Source organism: Eschrichtius robustus, chromosome 3 (assembly GCF_028021215.1).
Source record: "Eschrichtius robustus isolate mEscRob2 chromosome 3, mEscRob2.pri, whole genome shotgun sequence".
NCBI lineage: Eukaryota > Metazoa > Chordata > Mammalia > Artiodactyla > Eschrichtiidae > Eschrichtius > Eschrichtius robustus.
The window spans coordinates 76353333-76367710 of NC_090826.1; the positions used below are offsets into that span (position 1 = coordinate 76353333).

At 35.4% G+C, this 14378-nt stretch overlaps 1 long non-coding RNA gene and 1 pseudogene across 1 annotated transcript in view; one reads left to right on the forward strand and one right to left on the reverse strand.

The window, feature by feature from the left end:
• The window catches only part of LOC137762387 (uncharacterized), a 248290-nt gene that overhangs the window by 111591 nt on the left and 122321 nt on the right, over window positions 1-14378 (reverse strand). The window lies entirely within an intron of this gene.
• LOC137761712 (calcium-activated chloride channel regulator 4-like) overlaps window positions 1-14378 on the forward strand; it is a 49343-nt pseudogene that overhangs the window by 20913 nt on the left and 14052 nt on the right.

Genomic DNA, 14378 nt, shown 5'->3' on the forward strand with positions numbered 1-14378 from the left:
GTCTGAATTGCCACAGCACTCATCTGTGGGATGTTGTACAAATTTGCAAAAACCTGTTTATTCTACACTACATTTATAAGAATTATACTTTAGAAATAGATAATGGACACACAGAAAATAGCTTGGTATCTGATATTTCCATTGAATTTTTAGGTGGGTGTTTGGACTTATACTCTTCAAGCAAAAGCAAACCCAGAAACATTAACTATAACACTAAATTCTCAGGCAGCAAATTCTTCTGTGCCTCCAATCACGGTGAATGCTAAAATGAATAAAGACACAAACAGCTTCCCCAGCCCAATGACTGTTTATGCAGAAATTCTACAATGGTATATACCCATTCTTGGAGCCAATGTGACTGCTTTCATTGAATCAAATAATGGGAATACAGAAGTTTTGGAACTTCTGGATAACGGTGCAGGTAATTCATAGGCTTTTATGAATAAGCCTCTATTTTTATAACTCAGGGTATGTTATGGGTCCCTATGGCAGTGTGGGGCAGAGAGACAGGCACCAGAAGAATGGATGCAGATTATGGATAAACAGCAGGACAAGCAGGACATTCTATCCAGGTAAAACCTACGAAGTGATTTGCAAGTGTCTTGCACATGGTAAGCACTCCATAAAGGTTGTTATTATTGTTTGTCATCTAGACAACCAATGTCTGTCATCATATAGAAAGGCCTCATTCAAGAGATTGAGGCGGCATAAAGAACTCTAAATAAGCGTTTCTTAGGGGCACATGATTAAGAAAACCTGGCCAGGAAGGGTGAAGCATAAGTAGTCAGATGAAGTTAAGTGGTAGAACTCAGGCTCTTATCAAAGAAGGGATGACAGGCAGGAGTAATTTCCAACCACTGGAACAAAGTGCACATATACTCCTGGGGAACTAAGGCCCAAGAACAGGTAGTCCTGCCAGAAGAGAGGAGGGATCAGCACAGGGGCATCAGATTTCAGATCTGTCTCACAAGAAACAAGATATAGTGTTGGCCATGCTCTGTCTCCTTGGTCTGTGTGGATGAGTGGTGCTCAAAGACATTTTCCCAGACTGGATTATTCTGGGAACTGAACTTTCTTTTGAGGGGTCATTGAGCAAGGAAAAACCCAATATGGTAGACAACTGTATTATCACAGATTTCTATTAATATCTTTTGCAATGTAATTAATTCAATCATTTTATAACACTATCCCCAATTAGAGTTGGTCCTGAGAAAAATTTAGAAGGTGAAATTGGTCTTTGGTACAGCTTCAAATTCCCTACACTCACACTTCAGTGCCTTCATCAGATATAACTATGTTTTCCACAGCTATCCCCTGCCTCTTCTTCCTCTTTTCCCAATCCCTTCCATGCTACATTAAAACTTACCTGCATTTTGTTATCATTGCTCAAGGTTTTAATACTGATTACTTAGTTAATTTGTAATGCTTTCACCTAAGAAAGTAGTGGTACTAAAATGATTTAGAGAAGTGGTTCTCAAACTTTAGTATGTATAGGCACCACGTGAAGGGGTTTGTTATAACACAAGTTGCTGGGACCCCTTCCTACTCCTAGAATGTGCCCCAGAAATGTGCATTTCTAACAAGTTCCAGAGAGATGCAGATGCTGCTGGTCCAAGGACCTCAGTTTAATAACATCTATCTTACAGAGTTAAAACTCCCTGAGTAATGTGTTAGAAATTTAGTGAATAACTCCAATGCTCGTGATAACAGGTATACAGATGATACAATATTCCTGAGCTCCCTAAAACGTTTTTTCTAATAGTAGATGAAGTTTCCCATTGTCAGACCAGAGAGTTAATGAATCAGCAGAGCAATAGCTGTAAGAATGAGTCTAGATAGGTATTTTGTAGTTGACTAGGATGAGAACTCCTAAGCAAAGACATTTTCTTTAGTGGGGCCCTTTTGATTTGAATGGAGAGATAAAAGAAAGCAATACTAAAAGTAAGTGTTTAGATAAAGTAAGCAAAAGTATGCTGTTTGGCTGAGAAATCAATAAGAAGGGTACCATAATAATCTGAATACAAGGTGACAAGGGCCACAAAATTGAGGTATTTATTTTACATATATATTTATCTGTGTGTGTAATATATTTTTTTATAATACCTCAAAGATATCAATTCAATAAGATACTGTGTTCTGGCAGAGCATAAAGGAAATATTCTCTAAGGGGTCAGTTTGAAGATGAGAGCCCAACCTAGGGTATATGCTTATAAAGGCCATATCCTTGAGTTAGAAAATGCATGAATTTCTCTTTTTCTTTGCAATAATAACTTATTCCTTCATTTCTATAACAAGGTGCTGATTCTTTCAAGAATGATGGAGTCTACTCCAGATATTTTACAACTTATAAAGAAAATGACAAATATAGCTTATAAGTACAGGTTCATGGAGAAACAAACACTGTTATGAGAAGCTTAAGGTGTCCACCAAATAGGGCCACATATATACCTGGCTGGGTAGTTGATGGTGAGTAACTCATGATATCTGAAATCCAGTGCTGCTTGAATAATTGTCAGTTGATAAAATTAAGACTTCAAACATATTATAACTCAAAATATAGCTTTTCATATTTCTGAATTGAAGTTCTCAGTCACACTGGGGTTTGCCTCCAAAGTAACCTAAGCTTTAGCACAGTGTCTAGTATCTAGTAAGCATTCCATAAATGTCAGTTGTTATTTTATTAGTTTCAAGCACCTTTCCTACATTAATAACAATAAGCCTAATTTCCACTCAAGCTGAATAAAACAGGTCCTGATGTCCGGAGCCTAAATTCAAGCCAATGGTAGAATTTATCCTTAAAATTACATATGCTGTAAAACATATGAAAACATTTATTTGGAATGTTTTTCTTAAGTCAAAAGAAGAAGAAAACGTGGATTAAGGTGATGTTAAGGATTGAGAATACATTCTTGGTGGAGTGACATCAGGTAAAATGGTAGAGTAGGAAGTGCCAGGAATCCATCTTCCTACCTAGAGAACAACTGTGCTGGCAGAATATGACTGATGTAATGTTTTTGGAGCTCTAGAGTCATATTTAAAAGCTTGCAGCTTCCAGGGGAAGGCTTAAATGAAAAATCATGGTTAATTTTGGTCAGTTTCAGCTCTTAGCCTAGTAGTGGCTATCCTGCCAAGGTTACCCATGGCAGGTAACCTTGCCCACATTCCTGGAGTGGTTTACATGTGGCTTGTGGGAGCCAGAGTGGACAATAAAAATATGTCCTCCAAATATCACCAGTTATACTTCTGATCATGGAGATGCAGATGCAGAAGCAGAGCGCCATTGTTGCCGCCCCCTCTGGTTGAAGTGACTTCCAGGGGATTTAAAGAGACAGAATATTTTTTTCCTTTCATTTTTCCTTTTTACCCTTTTTGGGGACCAGCCATTTAAGAATTAGAATATTCAAGAGTAACCACATGCACAGGGAATCTAGAAAGTCACCACACATGCCCAGGGAAAGATGGAGACTCAGAAAAAACCTGAGAAGACTTAAGTTTACACCTCAGGCTGATTGCTAGCCCAGAGACACCCTACAACAATTTCTTAGAAACAAAAAACCCAGGAGAATGGGGAGAATCTGATTTCCAGAGTTACCACATTATAAAACTCAAATGTCCTGTTTTCAACATAATATTGCAACACATACAAAGATGCAGGAAATTAAGAATCAGTCAAAGGAAAAAATATATCAACAGGAATTGTCCCTGAGGAAGACCAGATGGCAGACATATTAGATAAAAAGTTTAAAACTACTTTTTAAAAGATGCTCAAATTGCTCAAGGGAGTCAAAGTCAAGAAAACAATGTATGAACAAAATTAAAATATCAATAAAGAGATAGAAAACATTAAAATGACCTCAAAAGAAATTCTGGAACTGAAAATTACAAAAACTAAATTTGAAAATTCTCTGGAGGGATTCAAAAGTAGAAGAAAGAACAAGAGAACATGAAGATAAAATAATTAAAACTATTGTGTCTGAAGAACAGAAAAAAAGATTGAAGAAAAGTGAAAAGAGCCTAAGAGACCTGTAGAACACCAACAAGTTGGTCAACATACCAACAGTGGCAGTCTCAGAAGGAAAACAGATAAAGGGGCAAAGAGATTATTTGGAGAAATAATGGCTAAAAAATTCCCAAACTTGATGCCAAGATATTAATCTACAAATCCAAGAAGCTAACAAACTCTAAGTAGAATAAACTGAAAAAGACACACACTGAGACACATTATAATCAAACTGTCAAAAGCTAAAGGTAAAGAGAGCAAGAGAAAACAGCAAGAGAAGCAAATCATCACATACAAATGATCCTCAATAAGATTACCAGCAGATTTTTCATCAGAGGCCTTGGAGGACAAACAGCAGTAGGTTAATTTATTCAAAAGGCTAAAGGAGGAAAACTATCAACAAAGAAACCTTTATCCTACATAACTGTCCTTCAAAAATGAGGGAGAAATTGACTTTCCCAGATAAACAATAGCTGAGGGTGTTCATTCACTAGCCCTACAATACAAGAAATGCTAAAGGAAATCCTTAGGTGGAAATGAAAGAACAATAAATAATAACTCAAAGCCATAGGAAGAAATAAGGATCTCTAGTAAAGGTAAATGCATGGGCAATTATCACATCTAGTATTATTGTAATATTGGTTTGTACTCCAATTTTCATTTACAATATGATTTAAAAGACTAATTCATCAAAGGAAATACTAGTCTATGTTTTGAGCACATAATATATAAAGATGTAATTTGTGACATTAATAACTGAATGGGGATGGGAATCAAGCTGCATAGGAGCAGAACTTTTGTATGCTTTTGAAGTTAAGCTGATATAATTTAAATTAGAGTGCTGTAACATTAGGATATTAAATGTAATCCCTCTGATGACCACAAAGAAGAGAGCTATAGAATATACACTAAAAGAAATGAAAAGGTAATAAATCATTTCACTACAAAAAAATCAACTAAACACAATAGAGTAATACATGAAAAGAGGGACAAAAATGCTATAACACATAGAAAACAAATAACAAAATGAGAGAAGCAAGTTTCTATTTTTTGTGTGGTAGCGAACGACTGAGTTTAACTTTTTTTTCTTTTTTTATTAAAGTATAGTTGATTTACAATATTATATTAGTTTCAGGTGTACAACATAGTGATTCAATATTTTTATAGATTATACTCCATTAAAGTTATTGTAAAATAGGGGCTGTATTTCCCTGTTACACAATATATCCTTGTTGTTTATTTATTTTATACTTAGTAGTTTGTATCTATTATCCCATACCTCTATTTTGCTCCTCCCTCCTTCTGTCTCCCCTTTGGTAACCACTAATTTGTTCTCTATATCTGTGAATCTATTTCTGCTTTGATATATACATTCATTTTTTTTTATATTCCACATATACGTGATAACATACATTATTTAACTTTCTCTGTCTGACTTACTCCACTAAACATAATACCCTCTAGGTTGATCCATGTTGTTGCAAATGGCAGAATTTCCTTCTTTTTATGGCTCAGTAATATTCCATTGTATATATCTTCTTTATCCATTCATCTGTTTATGGACACTTAGGTTCCTTCTGTATCTTGGCTACTGTAAGTAATCCTGCTATGAACATTGGGGGGCATGTATCTTTTCAAATTACTGTTTTCATTTTCTTGGATATATACCCAGGAGTGGAACTGCTAGATAATATGTTAGTTCTATTTTTACCTTTTTGAGGAATCTTCATACTATTTTCCATAGAGGCTGCACCAACTTACAATCTCACCAACAGGGTACTAGGGTTCCCTTTTATCCACATCCTCGCAAACATTTGTTATTTGTAGAATTTTTGGTGATAGCCATTTAACAGCTGATATCTCATTGTGGTGTTGATTTGCATTTCTCTGATGATGAACAATGTCGAGCATCTTTTCATGTGCCTGTTGGCAATCTATCTTTTTTGAAAAAATATCTATTCAGATCTTTTGTCCATTTTTAAATCAGGGTGATTACTTTTTTGATATTAGAGTTGTATAAGCTGTTATTGTATTTTGGACATTAACCCTTTATCAGTAACATCATTTGCAAATATATTCTCCCATTTAGTATGTTGTCTTTCGTTTTTTTCAATGGTTTTCTTTGCTGTGCAAAAGCTTTAAAGTTTAATTAGGTCCCATTTGTTTAGCTTTGCTTTTGTTGTTTTTGCCTTAGGAAACAGATCCAAAATCTATTGCTACAATTTATGTCAAAGAGTAATTCTGCCTATGTTTTCTTCTAGGAGTTTTATAGTTTCAGGTCTCACATTTAGGTCTTTAATCCATTTTGAGTTTATTTTTGTAAATGGTAGGAGGAACTTCATTTTTCTACATGTAGCTGCCCTGTTTTCTAGGCACCACTTATTGAAGAGACCATCTTTTCTCCACTGTATATTCTTGAATTGTTTTTCATAGATTAATTGACCATAGGTATATGGGTTTATTTCTAGGCTCTCTATTCTGTTCCATTGATCTATGTGTCTGTTTTTGTGCCCATACCATGCTTCTTTTTGACTACTGGAGCTTTGTGGTATAGTCTGAAGTCAGGGAGTGTGATTCTTCCAGCTTTGTTCTTTTTTCTCAAGATTTCTTTGGCAATTTGGAGTCTTTTTGTGATTCCATATAAATTTTAGGAATATTTTTTCTAGTTCTGTGAAAAAGTCATGGGTGTTTTGATAGAGATTGTATTAAATCTGTAGATTGCTTTGGGCAGTACGGATATTTTAACAATATTAATTCTTCCTGACAAAGAACATGGGATATCTTTCCATTTCTTTCAGAGTATACATCTTTCACTTCCTTGGTTAAGTTTATTCCTAGGTATTTTATTCTTTTTGGTGCAATTTTGTTTAACCTCTTTATTGGAGTATAATTGTTTTACAGCGTTGTGTTAGTTTCTGCTGTATAACAAAGTGAATCAGCTATGTGCATACGTATATCCCCATATCCCCTCCCTCTTGTGTCTCCCTCCCACCCTCCTTAACCCACCCCTCTAGGTGGTCGCAAAGCACCGAGCTAATCTCCCTGTGCCATTTGATGCAATTTTAAATGGGATTGTTTTCTTGCTTTCTCTTTCTGATAGTTCATTATGATGGTAGAGAAAAACAACAGATTTCTGTTCCATTAATCTTGTATCCTGCAACATTACTGAATTCATTAATTAGTTCCAGTAATTTCTTGGTGGACACTTTATATAGTATCTGTGGTTGTCTATATATAGTATCATGTCATCTGTAAACAGTGACAATTTAACTTCTTCCTATTCAACTTGGATGCGTTTTATTTCTTTTTTTCTTATTTTCTTATTTTTTTTTTTTTTTTTTGGTCTGATTGCTGTGGCTAGGACTTCCAATACTATTTTAAATATAAGTGGTGAGAGTTAGCATCCTTGTCTTGTTCCTGAGTTTAGGGGAAAGGCTTTCAGCTCTTCATCATTGAGTATGGTGTTAGCTGTGGGTTAGTCATGAAAGGCTTATTTATTTAATTTTTGAAACATCTTTATTGGAGTATAATTGCTTTACAATGGTGTGTTAGTTTCTGCTTTATAACAAAGTGAATCAGCTATACATATACATATATCCCCATATCTCCTACCTCTTGCATCTCCCTCCCACCCTCCCTATCCCACCCATCTAGGTGGTCACAAAGCACCGAGCTGATCTCCCTGTGCTATGCAGTTGCTTCCCACTAGCTATCTGTTTTACATTTGGTAGTGTATATATGTCCATGCCACTCTCTCAATTCATCCCAGCTTACCCTTCCCACTCCCCGTGTCCTCAAGTCCATTCTCTACATCTGTGTCTTTATTCCCGTCCTGCCTCTAGGTTTTTCAGAACCTTTATTTTTTTAGACTCCATATATGTGTGTTAGCATACAGTATTTGTTTTTCTCTTTCCGACTTAACTTCACTCTGTATGACAGACTCTAGGTCCATCCATCTCACCACAAATAACTCAATTTCGTTTCTTTTTATGGCTGAGTAATATTCCACTGTATATATGTGCCACATCTTCTTTACCATTCATCTGTCGATGGACACTTAGGTTGCTTCCATGTCCTGGCTATTGTAAATAGACCTACAATTAACATTGTGGTACATGTCTCTTTTTGAATTATGGTTTTTTCAGGGTATATGCCCAGTAGTGGGATTGCTGGGTCATATGGTAGTTCTATTTTTAGTTTTTTAAGACACCTCCATACTGTCCTCCATAGTAGCTGTATCAATTTACATTCCTACCAACAGTGCAAGAGGGTTCCCTTTTCTCCACACCCTCTCCAGAATTTATTGTTTGTAGATTTTTTGATGATGGCCATTCTGACTGGTGTGAGGTGATACCTCATTGTAGTTTTGATTTGCATTTCTCTAATGATTAGTGATGTTGAGCATCCTTTCATGTGTTTCTTGACACTCTGTACATCTTCTTTGGAGAAATGTCTATTTAGATCTTCTGCTCATTTTTGGATTGGGCTGTTTGTTTTTTTGATATTGAGCTGCATGAGCTGCTTCTAAATTTTGGAGAGTAATCTTTTGTCAGTTGCTTCATTTGCAAATATTTTCTCCCATTCTGAGGGTTGTCTTTTCATCTTGTTTATGTTTTCCTTTGCTGTGCAAAAGCTTTTAAGTTTCATTAGGCCCCATTTGTTTATTTTTGTTTTTATTTCCATTTCTCTAGGAGGTGGGTCAAAAAGGATCTTGCTGTGATTTATGTCGTAGAGTGTTCTGCCTTTTTCCTCTAAGAGTTTTATAGTGTCTGGCCTTACATTTAGGTCTTTAATCCATTTTGAGTTTTTTTTTGTGTATATGGTGTTAGGGAGTGTTCTAATTTCATTCTTTTACATGTAGCTGTCCAGTTTTCCCAGCACCACTTATTAAAGAGGCTGTCTTTCCTCCATTGTATACTCTTGCCTCCTTTATCAAAAATAAGGTGATCGTATGTGCATGGGTTTATCTCTGGGCTTTCTATCCTGTTCCATTGATCTATATTTCTGTTTTTGTGCCAGTAAGGCTTTTATTATGTTGAGATAGGTTCCCCCTATACCAACTTTGATGAGTTTTTATCATGAATGGATGTTAAATTTTGTCAAAGGGTTTTTCTGTATCGATTGAGATGATCATGCAATTTTTATCCTTCCTTTAGTACAGGGTGTGTAACATTGATTGATTTGCAAATACTGACCATCCTTGTGTCACTGGAATTAACCCAACTTCATCGTGTTGTATGATCCTTGTTATATACTGTTGAATTTTGTTTACTACATTTTACTGAGGATTTTTGCATCTATATTCATCAGAGATATTGGCCTGTGATTCTCCTTTTTTGTAGTGGCTTTGGTTTTGGAATCAGGATAATGGTGGCCTCGTAGAATGAATTTGGGAGTGTCCCATCCTCTTCAAATTTTTGGAATAGTTTCAGAAGGACAGATATTAGCTCTTCTTTATATGTTTGGTACAATTCCCCTGTGAAGCCATACAGTTCTGGACTTCCATTTGCTTTGAGGTATTTTTACTACAATTCAATTTCACTACTAGTGATCAGTCTGTTTAGATTATCTTTTTGTCCTGATTCAGTCTTGAAAGGTTGTATGTTTCTATAAATTTGTCCATTTCTTCTAGGTTGTCCAATTTGTTGTCATTTAACTGTTTGTAGTACTCTCTTATGATTGTATCTCTGTGATAGCAATTGTTATTCCTCCTCTTTCATTTCTTGTATTGTTTATTTGGATCCTCTTTTCTTTTTGATGAGCCTGGCTAAAGTTTTATCAATTTTGGTTATCTTTTTAAAAATAATCCAGCTCTTAGTTTTATTGACCTTTTCTATTTGTTTTTTTTTTTTTGGTCTCTATTTTATTTATGTCCTCTCTGATCTTTATTATTTCCTTCCTCCTCCTGATTTTGGGCTTTGTTTTTTCTTCTTTTTTTAATTCCTTTACATGGTAGGTTAGGTTGTTATTTAATATTTTTCTTGTTTCTTGAGGTAGGCCTGTATCACTATAAACATCCCTCTTAGAACTGCTTTTTCTGCATCTCATAAATTTTGGAAAGTTCTCTTTCCATTTTCATTTGTCTTGATGTATTTTCTGATTTCCTCTTTGATTTCTTCATTGACTCTGGTTTTGTAGTAGCATGTTGTTTAGTCTCCACATGTTTGTGATTTTCCCATTTTTCTTTCTGTAATTGAAATCTAGTTTCATATCATTACAGTTTGAAAAACATACTTGATATAATTTCTATCCTCGTAAACTGTTGAGACTTGTTTTGTGGCCTAGCATGTGATCTATCCTGGAGCATGTTCCACGTGCACTTGAAAGGAATGTGTATACTGCTTGTTTTGGATGGAATGTCCTGTAGATATCTATTAAGTCCAACTCATCTAATGTTACATTTAAGACCACTGTTTCCTTATTGATTTTCTGTATGGATGATCTGTCCATTGATGTAAGTGTAGTGTTAAAGTCACCTACTATTATTTTATTATTGTCAGTTTCTCCCTTTATGCCTGGTAATATTTGCTTTATATATTTAGGTGTTCCGGTATTAGGTGCATATATGTTAATGAGTGTAATATCCTCTTCTTGTATTGATCCCTTTATCATTATATAATGTCCTTATTTGTCTTTTGTTATAGACTTTGTTTTTTGGGTTTTTTAAAATTAATTAATTAATTTATTTATTTATGGCTGTGTTGGGTCTTCGTTTCTGTGTGAGGGCTTTCCCTAGTTGCGGCAAGTGGGGGCCACTCTTCATCGTGGTGTGCGAGCCTCTCATTATCGTGGCCTCTCTTGTTGCGGAGCACAGGCTCCAGACGCGCAGGCTCAGTAATAGTGGCTCACGGGCCTAGTTGCTCTGCAGCATGTGGGATCTTCCCAGACCAGGGCTCAAACCCGAGTCCCCTGCATTGGCAGGCAGATTCTCAACCACTGAACCACCAGGGAAGCCCCCTAGACTTTGTTTTAAAGTCTATTTTGTTTAACATGAGTATTGCTACCCCTGCTTTCTTGTTGTTTCCTTTTGCATGAAATATCTTTTTCCATCCCCTCACTTTCAGTCCGTGTGTCTTTAGCTCTCAAGTGAGTCTCTCACAAGCAGCAGATAGATGGGTCTTTTTTTACCCAATCAGCTACCCTATGTCTTTTGATAGAAGTATTTAGTCCGCTGACATCTAAAGTAATTACTGAAAGATATGTACATTTTGTTACTTGTTTACTGGTTGTTTTTGTAGTTCTTTGCTGTCTTTTTTTTTTTTTAGCCACACTGCATGGCTTGCAGTATCTTAGTTCCCTGACCAGGGATTGAACCTGGGCCCGGGCAGTGAAAGTGCCAAGTCCTAACCACTGGACCACCAGGGAATTCTCTGCTGTCCTTTTTTACTGAAGTTTAGTGATTTACAATATTGTGTTTGTTTCAGGTGTACAGCAAAGTAATTCAGATATATATATATACATATATATATATATATATGTATATATATATATACACGTTACTTCCTATTATAGGTTATTATAAGATATTGAATATAATTTTCTGGGCTATAAGGTAAACCCTTGTTGCTTATCTATTTTATGTATAGTAGTTTGTATCTGTTATTCTAATACTCCTAATTTATCCCCCCACCCCACCCCCCCACCGTTTTCCCTTTGGTAAGCATAATTTTTTTCTACGTCTGTGAGTCTCTTTCTGTTTTGTACATAGATTCATTTGTATTATTTTTTTAGATTCCACATATAAGTGATATCATATAATATTTGTCTTTCTCTGTCTGACTTACTTCACAAAGCATAATATTCTCTAGGTCCATCCATGTTGCTGCAAATGGAAGTATTTCATTCTTTTTAATGGCTGAGTAATATTCCATTTTATATATATACGTGTGTGTGTGTGTGTGTGTGTGTGTGTGTGTGTGTGTATGCCACATCTTCTTAATCCAGTTTTCTGTTGATGGGCATTTGGGTTGCTCCCATGACTTTGCAATTGTAACTAGTGCTGCTATGAACATTGTAATGCATATATCTTTTCAAATTATAGTCTGGATATATAACCAGGGGTGGAATTACTGGATTATATGGTAACTCAATATTTGGCTTTTGAAGGAACCTCCACACTGTTTTCCATAGTGACAGCACCAATTTACATTCCCACCAACAGTGTAGGGGAGTTACCTTTTCTGTACACCCTTTCCAGCATTTATTATTTGTAGACTTCTTGACAAGAGACATTCTGACCAATGTGAGGTGATACCTCACTGTGGTTTTGATTTGCATTTCTCTAGTAGTTAGTGATGTTGAACATCTTTTCATCTGCCTGTTGGCAATTTGTACGTCTTCTTTGAAAAAAATGTCTATTTAGGCCTTCTGCCTATTGTTTGATTGGGTTTATTGTTTTTTCAATATTGAGTTATATGAGCAGTTTGTATATTTTGAATATTAACCACTTGTCAGTCACATCACTTGCAAATATTTTCTCCCATTCCATAAGCTGTCTTTTTTATTTTGTTGATGACTTCCTTTGCTGTGCAAAAGCTTTTAAGTTTTATTATGTCCCATTTGTTTATTTCTGCTTTTGCCCTGAGGGACTGATCTAAGAAAACATTGCTACGATTTATGTCAGAGAATATTTTCCCTACATTCTCTTCTTGGAGTTTTATGGTGTCATGTCTCATATTCAGGTCTTCAAACCATTTTGAATTTATTTTTGTATATGGTATGACGGTGCATTCTAACTTCACTGATTTACATGTAGCTGTCCAGCTTTCCCAACACCACTTGTTGAAGACAGTGTCTTTTCTCCAATGTATATTCTTGCCTCCTTTGTTGTAGACTGATTGACCATAGGTATGTGGGTTTATTTTGAGGCTCTCTGTTCTGTTCCATTGATCTATATGTCTGTTTTTGTGCCAGCACCATGCTGTTTTGATTACTGTAATTTTGTAATATAGTCTGAAGTCTGGAAGTGTTATGCTTCCAGGTTTGTTCTTTTGCCTCAGGATTGCCTTGGCATCTGGGTCTTTGATGGTTCCATATAAATTTTAGGATTATTTTTTTCATTCTCTGAAAAATGTCATGGGTATTTTGATAAGGATTGTGTTAAATCTATAGATTGCTTTGGGTAGTATGGCCATTGTAACAATATCAATTCTTCCAATCCAAGAGCATGGGATATCTTTCCATTTCTTTGAGTTATCTTAAAATTTGCTTTATCAATATTTTACAGTTTTCAGAGTATTGGTCTTTCACCTCCTTTGTTAAGTTAATTCCTAGGTTTGTTTTTTTTTAACATCTTTATTGGAGTATAATTGCTTTACAATGGTGTGTTAGTTTCTCTTTCTGATATTTCATTGGTAATGCAAAGAAATGCAACAGATTTCTCTATGTTAATCATATCCTGCTACCTTGCTTAATTCATTTATTAGTTCTAATATTTTTTGTGTGAGGAATATAGAGTTCCCTATATAGGGTATCATGCCATCTGCACATAGTGACAGTTTTACCTTTTCACTTCCAATTTGGATATTTTTTATTTCTATTTCTTGTCTGATTGCTGTGGCTAGGACTTCCAATACCATGCTAAATAGAAGTGGTGAGAGTGGGCATCCTTGTCTTGTTCCTGAATTTAGTGGGAAGGCTTTCAGTTTTTCACCATTGAGTATTACGTTGGCTGTTGGTTTGTCACAAATGGTTTTTATTTTGTTGAGATATGTTTCCTCTATATCCACTTTGGTGAGAGTTTTTATCATGAATGAATAAAATGGAATGTTCTTTTCTTCTTTTAGTTTCTTCCCTTGTGGTTTGATAATTTCCTTTAGTGGTAGGCTTGTGCTCCTTTCTCTCTAGTTTTTGTGTATCTATTGTATGTTTTTGGTTCATGGTTAACATGGGGTTCATATATGTTGACTTACAACTATACTTACTTGTTTTAAATAGGTAGCCCTTTAAGTTCAAACACATTCTTAAAGATCTACATTTTCATTTCCCTGCCTCACATTTTGGGGTTTTGATGTCATATTTTACATCTTCTTGTTTATCCCTTTACTGATTATTGTAATTTTACAATTCTGAAATTTTTGTCTTTTAATCTTCATGCTAGCTTATTTAAGTAATTGATCCTCAGCCTTTAGTGTACATTTGCCTTTCCTAGTGGGATTTTTCATTTCCTATAGACTCTTACTTCTCATTATAGCCTTATCTTTTCCACTTAGAGAAGATCCTTTAACATTTCTTTCAGGGAAGGTTTAGTCTTGATGAATTCTTATAGGTTTTGCTTGTCTGAGAACTTATCTCTTCTTCAATTCTAAATGATTATCTTGCTGGGTAGAGTGTCCTAGGGTATAGGTTTTTCCCTTTCAGTACTTTGACTATTTCATGC